Below are 15,867 nucleotides of genomic sequence, written 5' to 3'. Positions count from 1 at the left end.
GCAGAGACCTGGTGCATTCTTTTTGCTAATTTATCACATTTGGCGCTAAATTTAGACTCCCCCCCCCCCCCAAACAGGACGAGGTATGAACCTAGAATATGGCTGCCGGTCAACGGATCAACTGATGCATATGGATGAAGTATTCAGTGGGGTGTCATGATGGATGGTTACAACAAATGTTATTATGTAGAAGAAAAATTAATCCGTTAAGGGAAAGATAATACAAACTGTAAAGTATGTTTACTGTATGTCTGCATTAAATGTAGAATGTATGCAGTTCCTTATCACACGTCATGTGTAATAAGCAGCAACACCAGCACGCCCAAACACCATCATCAATTTGCAGTATTTATTGTGAGTTCTGCAGAACACAGAAGAAAATATCAGTTCTTCACATGAACAAAAATGAACTCAGAAAACAGCATCAGCAACCAGCTATCATTAATGATATGCGTCTTAAAGAATAAAATAATCACAGATTTCACAGATTCAAACTTTTTTTTTGCCAAAAGAAAGACATGACAGTAATCTTACATGAGAATCATTTTGACAGAAGGCATTTGACTGTATACATAGCAATTAAAAAAAAGGATTACAACACAGTTTGACAAAACCAATCTATGTAAAAGGATTTAACTGATACAAATGACAGAAAAATTAATTTCAAGTGGTCGAGCGAATTCTAATCCATCTGAAAACAAAACTTTGGGTTTTACATTTATGTACCAGTAGTTTAGTTTTCTTTAAGTTGTAAATGAGCTTTAGCATAAAATGTACTTCTGTCACAGCAGAAAACATTTGAATCCTAATTTAAATCACATCATTTATATATTAAAAAAAAGAAATTCTGTTATTCACAGCACATATTCATCCTGACAACATGCTCGTGGGGGCAGAAAGAATGTGTTGCTTTATAAAAAAAAAAAAAAATCACATGCCAATATTTCTTTATATTTTTATGAGCAAAAATCATTTGGCAAAGCTTGATAGAAATATTTAGATGTCAAGGAATAATAAACCTGACAACTGGAACTGAGTGTCCAACTCAAGTACAGGGTCTATTGCTCGGACTTTGGCCTCTGTATTTCTCAAAATGGACAGGACGGCACTGATTATTAACCTTATCACATGCCACAATCACTTCCCGGTTGTCAGGTTGTACATTCATCCTATTCATACTGCAATTTTGGTCAGATATGACATCATACACCTGCATCAGTGACCTGCTGATGCACAAGTTACCTGAGGAACCCTGCAGACGCCGGCCTGACCTGCTGCAGATCTGATGGACAGCTCCCAGTCTGGCATCGATGAAGGTCTGCACTGGAGCTCTGCCACAGAGTCTTTTTCCTTGTAAATAACTTTAACGAAACCAGAAACAGATTTATTTGTCACTTCCATAATGTCTTTCACAATGAAATAATTATTTAAAACGTTTAAGTCACCTTTTCCATTGCTGTATAGAATTTCTGTCAAAGGAGCCTTGAAGGATGTGTCTGTTGACAAATGCCCTATACTTAGCCACGTGGCTCCTTCCTTCACAGGGTTGTAAGAGGGGTGATGCCAAGTCGGACCAGTCCGTGATGTTGCCATCAAACACGATTTGCCCCCCGCAAACAGGGGCTAAAGTGAAGGTGATGGCAATCAGGAGAATGATGTTCATTTTGTCTAGAGAGAGAAAGTTTAACTGAAAATGTGATATTCAAAAATTAAAAAAAAAAAAAAAAAAAAAAAAAAAATTGAATATGAAATACAAAATAGGTTCGTCAGTGAAACACACGAGGTGTAGGATCAACACCAACTGCAAGTGTTGAATGAACCATTATCTCACTCGAAACTACTTTGATATAGAGAGTCTTCAGTATATCACTGTGGTGTAGACCGACAGTCCCACCAATCATCTGATTCTCAATATCTCCTAAACTAATAATTTATAAATTACATACGATCTGAAGCACTGAACATGCTTTGGGTTATTTGGAAGAGATGCACTTAATGTTATTCAGTTCTAGCTCTATTGAAACGTTCTTAGTTATAGAAAAAAAATAAATACAAATATAATAAACAATACTTTGGGTGCAGCATATGCCTATTGAATGGTATAGATTATAATGTCAGTCACTATTTTGAATAAGAGGAGGAGAGACAATAAATTCCAAAAGTCATTTATAAATGGAGTTAAAATTAATCAAGATGTTTTCTCACCTTTCTCTGTTGCCGTGGTAATCTGGAGATGATCGATACCAGCTGATGTTAAAGTCTGTGCTCAATGTCCAAAGACATTCCTCCTTTTTAAACCTCTTGTCTCAAACAGTTTAGAGCAACCAATCATTTTAATCCAAATCAAAGACATTGATAGCCAATCAAAATACTGCAGGTTTACTTTTCACCATATATGTCTATTATAATTAGTTTATAGGGTAAGGTTTGTGTTGGCACAGACCATCTGCCATTTACGGGCAATGAGGAAGTGCACTTTTGGGGAACAATGAGAGCGAAAATTCAGGTCCTTGAAAGTTGAGGGCGCACACACACACACACACACACACACACACACACACACACACACACGCAAACTGTTGAGACAATGAAAATGCGGACCAGCCCCTGTGGCTTAGCCTAAGTAGAGACAATGCAAACTTACAGCCAAGTCAAGCCACCAACAATCTGCTCTCTGCTTGGGTGACAGCACAGTTTTCAGACCAGTATGGTATCTATATAAACCAATAGGTCATCAACTTCATACGTGTCGACACAATACAAATTTAGAGGCCCACGTAGAGCAGAGACGTGCATTCAGTTCACTACTAGACAAAAAAATTTATTTAGCAAATTTAATACTTGTGGCTGCAGCCCTGGAGAACAAAAGAGAACAAGGTTATGTTCAGAAAAGTTTTATTCATCAAATCTAATAAATGCTAAAACAGTAACAGCTAACAGGGAACAGACCCCAGTATGGAATAACAGTGGTACTTATGATCCAAAATAAAATCAGACAACATACACACTGTGGGGAGCTTTTAACACACATCCCAATAAATACCACCACGTGATCACCTGGTGCTCGCTAACACCGCAACTCACACTGGCAAGTAGAAACAAAACTACAAGACATGCAAATGACCACACTGCATGCAAGGTGGAAGCCACGCGTACTCCCCACAGCTCGTTCTGCTGCCTGAAAGGAAATGAAACAAAACAAAGCATGAATTTCAGTTGGTTCAGGTTCACAAAGGTGAAAGACATTCCTGAATCCAATGAATGAATAGCAGTAGATCAAAACAATATACAAATCATGGGAAATCCACACAAATCTAGGGTCTAGTCCCAGTTAAGATAGGCCAGTGAAACCAGGCAATATGGACAAACTGGCTCCGACAAAGCAAATCAAGTGAGGCCAGACCATGTAGAGGAAGTGGCACAGGCAAGCAAAGCAAGATGGCCCGGCAAAGCAGCAGTCTGGCACTTAAGTCTGCAGTGAGGAAAAACATGGTGAAAATCATATACACAACTGGCAAAAATACCTCAAAGGGAATAACTCTCCTACATTACTAAAACAATTTGTTAACTTGCTAAAGCCAACTATTCTGGCTCAAACTGGATGGAAAGACGAGGGCTTCATTTCCTAAAGGATTAAATCATTTTATTTCATTAGTGATAGGCCTACATTTAGATCAAGCCAAACAGTAACCTGTGGCCTACCTTTTCAACACCAGGCGGCAGAGCATCAGACAGACTCGATCAGGACACAACCTCTGTACATCTGAATATACAAGAAACTTCATTATATTTGCAATCATCCCAGAAAAATCAGTTTATCCACAGCTCTCCCTTACCTGCACACACCAAGCGGTGCTACCACACATCTACCAGGATTTAGACAAAGAGGCGCCGATTGCCCACACCTGTCCTTATAAAAGGCAGGAAACTCTCCCTAACCCAAACTACAGAGGGCAGCGTTCTCACCTGACATGTCAGCCCTCACACCTCAGGTGAGCGTGGGCAGTTTAAAGGTACGATACGTCAGGGCTGGAGAATGGTGTTGCCTCTCAGAGCGCCCGTAGATATATCATGACACAGCCTGGTACCCACTGCAGCACCTAATGATAAGTCATACCATTTAACATGAATACTGCGCTTCTACAGGAGCGGTCATCTTATTCATAAACACACCTGGCAGGCTTATTACTATCAGGAAGAATGAGAGAGAGCTCCTCCTTCAGGCTCCCCTTTTATTGGAGGACTCGAGGCAGATGATTGGCCACTGGGACAATAAGACATTCTCCACTAGTCTGCTCAGGTGGAGCCCAATCACCAATCAGCACCTGGAGGGAAACCAAGTGAGGGAGAGAGAGAGAGAGAGAGAGAGATAGAGAGAGAGAGAGGGAGTGAACAAAAACAAACAGCCTGCCCTTGCCTGGCACATAACACAACCTCAACACCAACTGCAACTGTTGAATGAACCATTATCTCACTTGAAACTACTTTGATATACACAGTCTTCAGTATATCACTGTGGTGTAGACCGACAGTCCCACCAATCATCTGTTATTCTCAATATCTCCTAAACTAATAATTTATAAATAACATACGATCTGAAGCACTGAACATGCTTCAGGTTATTTGGAAGAGATGCACTTAATTTTATTCAGTTCTAGCTCTATTGAAACGTTTTTAGTTATAGAAAAAAATATAACTACAGAGATAATAAACAATACTTCGGGTGCAGCATCTGCCTATTGAATGGTATAGATTATAATGTCAGTCACTATTTTGAATAAAAGGAGGAATGACAATAAAAAGTCATTTTTAAAATGGAGTTAAAATTAATGAAATTAACCAAGATGTTTTCTCACCTTTCTCTGTTGCCGTGGTAATCTGGAGATGATCGATACCAGCTGATGTTAAAGTCTGTGCTCAATGTCCAAAGACATTCCTCCTTTTTAAATCTCTTGTCTCGTAAACAGTTTAGAGCAACCAATCATTTTAACCCAATCAAAGACATTGATAGCCAATCAAAATACTGCAAACTTACTTTTCACCATATATGTCTATTATAATTAGTTTATAGGGTGGTGAGCATGTTTGTGTTGACACAGACCACCTGCCATTTACGGGGAATGAGGAAGTGCACTTTTGGGGAACTATGTCTGAGACAATTCAGGTCCTTGAAAGTTGAGGGCAGGTGCACACACTGCAGCTGACCTGCAAACTGTTGAGACAATAATGAAAATGCGGACCAGCCCCTGTGGCTTAGCCTAAGTAGACACAATGCAGACTTACAGCAAGGTCAAGCCACCAACAATCTGCTCTCTGCTTGGGTGAGTGTAGGCAGTTTAAAGGTACGATACGTCAGGGTTAGAGAATGGTGTTGCCATAGATATATCATGACACAGCCTGGTACCCACTGCAGCACCTAATGATAAGTCATATATCATTTAACACGAATACTGCGCTTCTACAGGAGCGGTCATCCAACCTCTGGCACATTTCACCATGTATCAATAATTGACAGAGAAAAGACAAACGTTTCCTGACATGTGAGAAAGTGTCGTTTTGTGGGGAGCTCACATGTGAAGCTGAGTCACTGTGGTGAGACCAAGTTCATGAAAGTGCTGGTAATACTGGTAATACTCCACAAATATACTGTATGCTGATGCATTGTACTTCAAACTAATGAATGCAGTCTCTATTTAGGCTCAACTATTCTGCAAAATCATAAAAATCCACAGAAGAGGAATTTTACTTCACATATTGGTATTTTTGTCTAATGTCCTTGTGTTGAATGTTAATCTTTTTAGTGTGTGTTTTCTATTAAAAATTAGAAGAGGGAATTGCATCAATGTAAATGAAATGTGTACAGGCAGAGCAGAGACCTGAGAACTGTTGCATTGTTTCTTTTGCTAATTTATCACATTGAGAGACTTTTTCACACAGGACGAGGTATGAACGTAGAATATGGCTGCCTGTCAACAGATCAACTGATGCATATGGATGAAGTATTCAGTGGGGTGTCATGATGGATGGTTACAACAAATGTCATTATGTAGAAGAAAAATTAAACCGTTAAAGGAAAGATAATACAAGCTGTAAAGTATGTTTACTTTATGTCTGCATTAAATGTAGAATGTATGCAGTTCCTTATCACACGTCATGTGTAATAAGCAGCAACACCAGCACGCCCAAACACCATCATCAATTTGCAGTATTTATTGTGAGTTCTGCAGAACACAGAAGAAAATATCAGTTCTTCACATGAACAAAAATGAACTCAGAAAACAGCATCAGCAACCAGCTATCATTAATGATATGCGTCTTAAAGAATAAAATAATCACAGATTTCACAGATTCAAACATTTTTTTTTTGCCAAAAGAAAGACATGATAGTAATCTTACATGAGAATCATTTTGACAGAAGGAATTTGACTGTATACGAAGCAATTAAAAAAAAGGATTACAACACAGTTTGACAAAACCAATCTATGCAAAAGGATTTAACTGATACAAATTACAGAAAAATTAATTTCAAGTGGTCGAGCGAATATTAATCCATCTGAAAACAAAACTTTGGGTTTTACGTTTATGTACCAGTAGTTTACAGTTTTTCTTTAAGTTGTAAATGAGCTTTAGCATAAAATGTACTTCTGTCACAGCAGAAAACATTCTTAATAGGAAGATTGAATCCTAATTTAAATCACATCATTTATATAATAAAACATTTTTTTCTGTTATGCACAGCACATATTCATCTTGACAACATGCTCGTGGGGGCAGAAAGAATGTGTTGCTTAAAAAAAAAAATCCCATGCCAATATTTCTTTATATTTTTATGAGCAAAAATCATTTGGCAAAGCTTGATAGAAATATTTAGATGTCAAGGAATAATAAACCTGACAACTGGAACTGAGTGTCCACTGACCCTCCAGAAACTCAAGCACAGGGTCTATTGCTCGGTCTTTGGCCTCTGTTTCTCTCAAAATGGACAGGGAGGCACTGATTATAAACCTTATCACATGCCACAATCACTTGCTTTTGGTATTTTCGTACCCTAATACAACGGCAATTGTGGCTAGATCTGACATCATACAACCGCATGCATGACGTGCTGATGCACAAGTTACCTGAGTGACCCTTCAGGCGCCGGCCTGACCAGCCGCAGATCTGCTGGACAGCTCCCACTCCGGCATCGATGAAGGTCTGCACCAGAGTTCTGCCACAGAGTCCTTTTCTGTGTAAATACCTGTATAACGAAACCAGAATCAGATTTATTTGTCACTTCCATAATGTCTTGCATACATGGCAGCGAGATATCATTCTCCTCCGGGGTCAGGGAGGTATGACAAATCAATATTTCACTGCACATTGTTTAAGTCAAACCAATTTCTTCTAATTATTCATTTCTTTTTTTTTTTTTTAATGTGGATGAATTTTACACCATGATGGAAGGAAACTTTAATTACCTACAAATGACATTATTCTGCTGCAGATTTAAATACAATGCAACCTTTTGATATAACAGATATAATAGCTGTTGTTGTCTGAACTGAGTCTAACTGCCAGGTCATTCACTGTGTTATTAAAAAAAATAAAGAAAATAGAAAACCAAACAGCAGCTGACAGTTGCATAAGCATTTAGCACCGAAGTAGGATTAAGAAGAATTGCACTCAATTAAAACTTTGCTAATAATTCCTGGCTCTTTCACAAGGGAATAATTATTTAAAACGTTCAAAAGTCACCTTTTCCACTGATGTTTAGAATTTCTGTCAAAGTACTCTTGAAGGATGTGTCTGTGGACGAATGTTTTATAGTTGCCGATGCTGTTCCCTCTCTGACAGGGTCGTAAGTGGAGGGAGGTCTGGTCAGAGAAGTCGGACCAGTCCGTGATGTTGCCATCAAACACGCTTTGCCCCCCGCAAACAGGGGCTAAGGTGACGATGATGGCCGTCAGGAGAATGATGTTCATTTTGTCTAGTGAGAGTGATAGAAAGAAAAAAAGAGTTGTTGTTTTTGAGTTCTAGCTCTATTGAATTGATTTTACAGTAAAAAATAAATAAACAAATACATTTAAAAATTAATAAAATAAAAAATAAATACAGAGATAATAAACAATACTTTGGGTGCAGCATCTGCCTATTGAATGGTACAGATTATAATGTCAGATGAGTTAAAATTAATGAAATTAACCAAGATGTTTTCTCACCTTTCTCTGTTGCCGTGGTAATCTGGAGATGATCGATACCAGCTGATGTTAAAGTCTGTGCTCAATGTCCAAAGACATTCCTCCTTTTTAAATCTCTTGTCTCGTAAACAGTTTAGAGCAACCAATCATTTTAACCCAGATCAAAGACATTGATAGCCAATCAAAATACTGCAAACTTACTTTTCACCATATATGTCTATTATAATTAGTTTATAGGGTGATGAGCATGTTTGTGTTGACACAGACCACCTGCCATTTACGGGGAATGAGGAAGTGCACTTTTGGGGAACTATGTCTGAGACAATTCAGGTCCTTGAAAGTTGAGGGAAGGTGCACACACTGCAGCTGGCATGCAAACTGTTGAGACAATAATGAAAATGCAGACCAGCCCCTGTGGCTTAGCCTAAGTAGACACAATGCAGACTTACAGTAAGGTCAAGCCACCAACAATCTGCTCTCTGCTTGGGTGAATGTAGGCAGTTTAAAGGTACGATACGTCAGGGTTAGAGAATGGTGTTGCCATAGATATATCATGACACAGCCTGGTACCCACTGCAGCACCTAATGATAAGTCATATATCATTTAACACGAATACTGCGCTTCTACAGGAGCGGTCATCCAACCTCTGGCACATTTCACCATGTGTCGATAATTGACTGAGAAAAGAGAAACGTTTCCTGACATGTGAGAAAGTGTCATTTTGTGGGGAGCTCACATGTGAAGCTGAGTCACTGTGGTGAGACCAAGTTCATGAAAGTGCTGGTAATACTGGTAATACTCCACAAATATACTGTATGCTGATGCATTGTCAGGGCTGTTTCTAGCTTTTCAGGGGCCCTATGCAAGATGCTGTTTGGGGGCCCCTACTTTGTCAAACTACGATGGGGATTCTTAACCCTTTAAGATGATCGGTGGAGATGCATCAATCTTTTACACTTTAAGAGGAAAAAAGGCTTGATTCGTGAAAAACTCTCTCAAATTCAAATTAAACATCTCAAGTTGATCCAAGCAATTTAAACCTTCAGAAAATGATAATAAAAGGTAAACAATGAGGTTCCTCTATGTCAAGAACTGCAACAGATGCAGCATTTTCCTCAAAAATCTTTGTTTTAAATTTTGAGAACAAAGTTCTTAAACATGAAACATAACTCAACATAAAAAGTCTCCCCCTCCCAACTAAAACAATAAGAAAATAAGTACATTGGGCCATTGCCCAGATGAACAGAAAATAAATTAGGCCATTACTAAATTTACTTAGAATAAAAATACAATGAACCAGCATCCATAATAATGTGCAAACAATAAAAACAAAAAAACTAGTCAGAATAATACTAATGTTGCAGGTAGTAAGGAGCTTTTCACATGTAACACTAAAACCCCTTTAGGACCATTTTAACTGTATAACATGATTACACTACTTTGTGATCATGATCTGTATGATCAGTCTTATGTTTTCATTATCTTCCTCAAAACTCCAAAGTATTTCAGAATTACACCTGCAAAGACAAAGCTGCTTAGGTGACCAAGAGAACTTGATCATAGGAAAATATTTTAGTATGATTTCAGTTATGTTGCACTTATAAAGAAATTCATAATCATTTTTTTGTACACATATACATATATATATAGTGTCCCTTTAAACATGCACCCAATTTCAAAGTTGTCACTTTCAGGATTTTTCTGCTTTCATCTGCACATTGTACTCTTTAAAGTAATTAAAATAATGGTAAATTAGTGATAAGCACTCTATAATATAGAGGGAGTATTTTTACCTATATTTGGCAGGGCATTACAAAGTGGACAACTTGTATCTAACTGATGATATGGTCTTACCTTGTATTCTTACTGAGGGCAGAACAAGCAGTCACATACAGTATAGTAGAAATTAAATTTACTTTCATTTGTGTTGTGTTGAATAACAAAATATACACTACATCAAAAACTTAACTATTGTAGGAATAGAGGGAGGTTTGTTCACATCAGCAAACTACATTGTCACAATATATATTGTAATAAATGTGGCAAAGACTGCAACTAAATCAGCAGAGTCATCAACTAACCACAGAATACATATGCAAAATACAATAGGAGAGAGAATAGGACAATCTTTCTTTACACGATGATCATTCAAAATTCACAGTGCTATATGAATAATCCACTGCTTTACTTGTAGTAGTAAATAATAACAATAGGCCTAATAATAATAATAATACATTTTATTTATAAGGCAAAATTCACATTATAGGCCTATAAAATTTGTTTTGTTTATATCCTACATTAAATTTTTAAGCATATAAGTGTTTCACTAAACATATGAGGAGGCTTTGCTGGCTACAAATAAAGACAAGTCATTTTAATTCTGCCCAAATGTATTGAGGCTGAAATTGCAGTTTAGGGGCCCCCTAGTGGCTGCGGGGGCCCAATGCATCTGCATAGTCCACATATAGCAAGAAACGGCTCTGTGCATTGTACTTCAAAGTAATGAATGCGATCTTTGTTTAGGCTCAACTATTCTGCAAAATAATACAAATCCACAGAAGAGGAATTTTACGTCACATATTTGCATTTTTTCTAATTTCCTTGTGTTGGCTGTTAATCTCTTTAGTGTGTGTTTTCTATTAAAGATAATAAGTGAGAATTGCATCAGTGTAAATGAAATGTGTATAGGCAGAGCCGAGACCTGAGAACTGGTGCGTTCTCTCTTTTGCTAATTTATCACATTAGGCGCTAAATTTAGAGACTTTTTTTCAAACAGGACGAGGTATGAACCTAGAATATGGCTGCCTGTCAACAGATCAACTGATGCATATGGATGAAGTATTTAGTGGGGTGTCATGATGGATGGTTACAACAAATGTCATTATGTAGAAGAAAAATTAAACCGTTAAAGGAAAGATAATACAAGCTGTAAAGTATGTTTACTTTATGTCTGCATTAAATGTAGAATGTATGCAGTTCCTTATCACACGTCATGTGTAATAAGCAGCAACACCAGCACGCCCAAACACCATCATCAATTTGCAGTATTTATTGTGAGTTCTGCAGAACACAGAAGAAAATATCAGTTCTTCACATGAACAAAAATGAACTCAGAAAACAGCATCAGCAACCAGCTATCATTAATGATATGCGTCTTAAAGAATAAAATAATCACAGATTTCACAGATTCAAACATTTTTTTTTGCCAAAAGAAAGACATGATAGTAATCTTACATGAGAATCATTTTGACAGAAGGAATTTGACTGTATACGAAGCAATTACAAAAAAAGGATTACAACACAGTTTGACAAAACCAATCTATGCAAAAGGAGTTAACTGATACAAATTACAGAAAAATTAATTTCAAGTGGTCGAGCGAATTCTAATCCATCTGAAAACAAAACTTTGGGTTTTACGTTTATGTACCAGTAGTTTACAGTTTTTCTTTAAGTTGTAAATGAGCTTTAGCATAAAATGTACTTCTGTCACAGCAGAAAACATTCTTAATAGGAAGATTGAATGGCAATTTAAATCACATTATATAATAAAAACATTTTTTCTGTTATGCACAGCACATATTCATCCTGACAACATGCTCGTGGGGGCAGAAAGAATGTGTTGCTTTAAAAAAAAAAATCACATGCCAATATTTCTTTATATTTTTATGAGCAAAAATCACTTGGCAAAGCTTGATAGAAATATTTAGATGTCAGGGAATAATAAACCTGACAACTGAAACTGAGTGTCCAACTCAAATACAGGGTCTATTGCTCGGACTTTGGCCTCTGTTTCTCTCAAAATGGACAGGGAGGCACTGATAATTAACATTATCACATGCCACAATCACTTCCCGGTTGTCAGGTTGTACAATCATCCTATTCAAAGTGCAATTTTGGTCAGATATGACATCATACACCTGCATGCGTGACGTGCTGATGCACAAGTTACCTGAGTGACCCTGCAGACGCCAGCCTGACCTGCTGCAGATCTGCTGGACAGCTCGCAGTCTGGCATCGATGAAGGTCTGCACCAGAGTTCTGCCACAGAGTCCTTTTTTGTGTAAATACCTGTATAACGAAACCAGAATCAGATTTATTTGTCACTTCCATAATGTCTTGCATACATGGCAGCGAGATATCATTCTCCTCCGGGGTCAGGGAGGTATGACAAATCAATATTTCACTGCACATTGTTTAAGTCAGACCAATGTCTTCTAATTATTCATTTCTTTTTTTTTTTTTTAATGTGGATGAATTTTACACCATGATGGAAGGAAACTTTAATTACCTACAAATGACATTATTCTGCTGCAGATTTAAATACAATGCAACCAACAATGATTTGATATACTGACAGTTGCATAAGCATTTAGGACTGAAGTAGGATTAAGAAGAATTGCACTCAATTAAAATTTAGCAAATAATTCCTGGCTCTTTCACAAGGAAATCATTTAAAACGTTTAAAAGTCACCTTTTCCATTGCTGCATAGAACTTCTGTCAAAGGAGCCTTGAAGGATGTGTCTGTCGACAAATTCCGTATACTTATCCACGTGGCTCCTTCCTTCACAGGGTTGTAAGAGGGGTGATGCCAAGTCTGACCAGTCCATGCTGTTGCCATCAAACACGCTTTGCCTCCCGCAAACAGGGGCTAAAGTGAAGGTGATGGCAGTCAGGAGAATGATGTTCATTTTGTCTAGAGAGAGAAAGTTTAACTGAAAATGTGATATTCAAAAGTTGTCCTGCAAGTCCTGGTTTGAATACAGGACTTGAAGTGCAGACCTCATCTCCCTGAACCAAAGAACTGGCCATAACTTTTCAGGACACTCTGAAATGCCTCCTCTGGACCGCCTGTGCGTGTGAGTGATCGTGACGCGGGGAGAGGCTCCGCAGCTGCCGCTGCTCGCTGGGGACAGAAATCGCAGAGTGACAGAAGAGAGTCGCCAAACACAACGCTGGTCGTTTTTAACAAAGACAAAGTCGCCGAGGATCAGTAACGTCTCCAGATCAACTCCGAACAACGGAATGAAAAACTTGAAAAATGCTCCGGTGGATGCTTATACTTCATTTCGCTGTCAATCAAAAAGGGACTCAGCTTCAGACAGATCATGCAATCATCATGCAGAAGCCGAGCGTCCGGGCCAGCCCACTGCTCCATAGACCCCAGAGACGCTGAGCGTCCGATGTGGGGGGCCAGCATTTATCCAATGACCGTCTAGTTTCGCTGCAGTGGAACAACCGGCGTCTGCACTGTGTAAAGCACTGTGGCGCTGCGGGGATGAATGAGAAGAAGTCGTGTCGGTCACCTGTGATAAGTAGCTGATTCTGAACAAACGATGAACGTGTTCTAGCGCATATTTAGTCAATGAAATGTTCACACAACAGCACATAGGGGAGACCGGGGATGGTTATTGTAACAAAGGGATAGTTGTAACAGCATCACTTTCACCAATAAGGGATAACATGAGAGTCATGTGATCAATTTCATGTATATCCACTTCCTCCCTGATCTTGCATGTGAATTTGGATGGCTGTGAGAGGAAGTGTGCAGATTTTACAGTCAAAACATCAATTTTCAGGTAAGAAAGTAATTTTTGGGACCAAGTCTATATTTTGATTAGTACTGATGCTGTTGAAGTTTGAATTAGGTAACTTGTATCGGGTAAGAGAGTAGGTTCTTACGTAAAATGTGAGTCATTTCATCCATGCTAATTTCAAACCACCATGCTGATACAGCTAGGTAAACATTGGCTGACAGGGGTGGGGATAGTTGTAACACCATATAAGAAAATGTTACAACCATCCCCATAATCACAATTCACATATTTTCTCTATCCTACTCCTTTTTTTCAGTATGCCAAGACAGTGGGTGAGGAAAACAAATAGGGGTGTGCCTGCACATGTACTTAAAGTTGCATCAGATGAAGTGAGGCAGGGAAAAGCAGTGAGGTCAGTCACCAAAGACTACTCCATCTGCCATGTGAACAAGGTTCAAGAAAGCTGCCCAGTGTGGGCTATCACAGCAGTCAAAAAGTCTTCAATGCACAGTAGTCCCTCTACTGTAAGACCATTTCCCAAAGCAGGGCCAAGAAAGACCACTGGTACGACAAGGATAAAGTCAGACATCTACACAGATACAAGCAGGCCTTGGAGGAAGAAGAAAAGAAGAGTAGTAAGAAGAATGTGAAAATGGCCATATTTGGAAAGAGGAAACGCAAACAAAATAATGCAGAGAGAAAGACAGCCAAAAAGAGATCCAAGAAGAACAAGGATAAGGGTGAGGACACCCCAGATGAAGATGATTTTTGAATTGTGTGCATGGAGCCCTTTGGAAATTCCAAACCCAAAGAAAAGTGGATCAGATGTGTAAATTGCAAGTTCTGGGCCCAAGAAAACTGCCCCCCTGGAAAATCCACATACATCTGTCACCACTGTGACTCTGATCACTCTGATTAGATGGATAACACACACAGATACACACACTCAAGTTCATGTTTTATCATTTAAGACAGACACAGTATGCATGTTTGTTGTTTTACTAATTGTCAAACGTCTTCCTGTAATTTTACATGGATTATGAGCTACTTCTGACCTCCTGCTGAAGGTTTCCATTTGTATGTGTAACATTCATAGGTATTATCAGGATATGTTCTTTAAAAAAGCTCTTTTAATGTTAACACTGACACTGTTCTTCATTTAGCCATCAGTGATGAGTTATTTTTGTTCTTAGTGAAGCACAGGAAGATGCTTTAGTGTTGGCACATGCACAATAAACTTATATAGATGCATATTTTGTGGTGTAGTCTCAGTTTTTAGTTCTTCAATCTTGCTGTTACAATTTACCCCAGGTTGTGTTACAACATACCCTGGTAGTGGGGTAGGTTGTAACAATGGCACTCCTTGCATTTGACATCAAATAATGAATTCTGTGATATAGTTGGAGAAGTTAAAAACATTGCTATTTGTAGTAGACAAATGAGGGTACTTTGTATCAAAATCTGAGTACCCTACCGCAAACATTCTGCAAGTTATAGGAGCTGAGTCAAAAAGTGTTACAACCATCCCCGGTCTCCCCTATTTGACCAGTTATTTTGTTGACATTTTACGGGAAGCTGAGCTTCCCTTGCAGTCTTAGAGCAATCGCCACTGCTTCCAATTTTATTGAGTTCTAGCTCTATTGAAACGTTTTTAGGTATAGAAAAAAAAATACAGAGATAATAAACAATACTTCGGGTGCAGCATCTGCCTATTGAATGGTATAGATTATAATGTCAGTCACTATTTTGAATAAAAGGAGGAGAGACAATAAATTCCAAGAGTCATTTTTAAATAGAGTTAAAATTCATGAAATTAACCAAGATGTTTTCTCACCTTTCTCTGTTGCCGTGGTAATCTGGTCTGATCGATACCAGCTGATGTTAAAGTCTGTGCTCAATGTCCAAGACATTCCTCCTTTTTAAATCTCTTGTCTTATAAACAGGTTAGAGCAACCAATCATTTTAACCCAGATCAAAGACATTGATAGCCAATCAAAATACTGCAGATTTACTTTTCACCATATATGTCTATTATAATTAGTTTATAGGGTGATGAGCATGTTTGTTTTTACACAAATCATCTGCTACTTATAGTGAATGAGGAAGTGCACTTTTGGGGAATTATGTCTGAGACAATTCTTAGTTCTTTGA

General features: G+C 38.2%; 5 long non-coding RNA genes across 6 annotated transcripts; 1 reads left to right on the top strand and 4 right to left on the bottom strand.

Moving 5' to 3' along the window:
* Positions 1–335: 335 nt before the first annotated feature.
* On the bottom strand, positions 336–2,314 carry LOC130164597 (uncharacterized). Its single transcript, XR_008826633.1, has 3 exons — positions 2,206–2,314; positions 1,446–1,668; positions 336–1,361 (listed from the first exon to the last, which is right to left on the bottom strand). It is a non-coding gene; the product is annotated as an uncharacterized LOC130164597 (long non-coding RNA).
* Positions 2,315–2,835: 521 nt separating this feature from the next.
* Positions 2,836–4,184, bottom strand: LOC130164793 (uncharacterized). Its single transcript, XR_008826660.1, has 3 exons — positions 3,967–4,184; positions 3,703–3,763; positions 2,836–3,472 (listed from the first exon to the last, which is right to left on the bottom strand). It is a non-coding gene; the product is annotated as an uncharacterized LOC130164793 (long non-coding RNA).
* Positions 4,185–6,195: 2,011 nt separating this feature from the next.
* On the bottom strand, positions 6,196–8,280 carry LOC130164611 (uncharacterized). The gene is made up of 3 exons (XR_008826635.1): positions 8,202–8,280; positions 7,738–7,969; positions 6,196–7,240 (listed from the first exon to the last, which is right to left on the bottom strand). It is a non-coding gene; the product is annotated as an uncharacterized LOC130164611 (long non-coding RNA).
* A 2,941-nt stretch (positions 8,281–11,221) lies between these two features.
* Positions 11,222–15,620, bottom strand: LOC130164086 (uncharacterized). 2 transcript variants are annotated; one of them, XR_008826548.1, is made up of 3 exons: positions 15,551–15,620; positions 12,653–12,875; positions 11,222–12,249 (listed from the first exon to the last, which is right to left on the bottom strand). It is a non-coding gene; the product is annotated as an uncharacterized LOC130164086 (long non-coding RNA). The 2 variants fall into 2 exon arrangements; XR_008826547.1 differs by having other exon boundaries at positions 12,653–13,449; positions 15,551–15,603.
* On the top strand, positions 13,655–14,969 carry LOC130164085 (uncharacterized). The gene is made up of 2 exons (XR_008826546.1): positions 13,655–13,758; positions 14,033–14,969. It is a non-coding gene; the product is annotated as an uncharacterized LOC130164085 (long non-coding RNA).
* Positions 15,621–15,867: the final 247 nt, after the last annotated feature.

The sequence above is a fragment of the Seriola aureovittata genome, chromosome 23 (assembly GCF_021018895.1).
Source record: "Seriola aureovittata isolate HTS-2021-v1 ecotype China chromosome 23, ASM2101889v1, whole genome shotgun sequence".
In the NCBI taxonomy this organism is placed as follows: Eukaryota; Metazoa; Chordata; class Actinopteri; order Carangiformes; family Carangidae; genus Seriola; species Seriola aureovittata.
The sequence above is the reverse complement of the archived record's forward strand: the minus strand, read 5'-3'. Positions and strand labels throughout refer to the sequence as shown.